A 263-nucleotide genomic window follows, 5' to 3' on the forward strand; every position below is an offset into this window, starting at 1 on the left:
TCTTAACTTCTTTTTCTGGCTATGCAGAGAACGGGACTTCAGGGGATTCCTTAACGTGGTTAATTATAAAGTCAGTGCTGGAAACCAAGAGAATCTCAGACACCAAGGGTTGTTTCCCTTAACCCCGGAGTCTCTGGCGTGTGTGCAGAAGGTACAGGCACTGTAAGAACTTCAGAGGTGGTGGCAGGTGCCAGGGTGTGGCTGCAGTTGTCTCCCTTTTCTCTTCCAGCAGAAGGAGCCACCTCTGGGGGGGGGGGGGGGGG

The sequence above is a fragment of the Lipotes vexillifer genome, unplaced genomic scaffold (assembly GCF_000442215.2).
Source record: "Lipotes vexillifer unplaced genomic scaffold, Lipotes_vexillifer_v1.1 scaffold654, whole genome shotgun sequence".
Classification (NCBI taxonomy): Eukaryota; Metazoa; Chordata; class Mammalia; order Artiodactyla; family Lipotidae; genus Lipotes; species Lipotes vexillifer.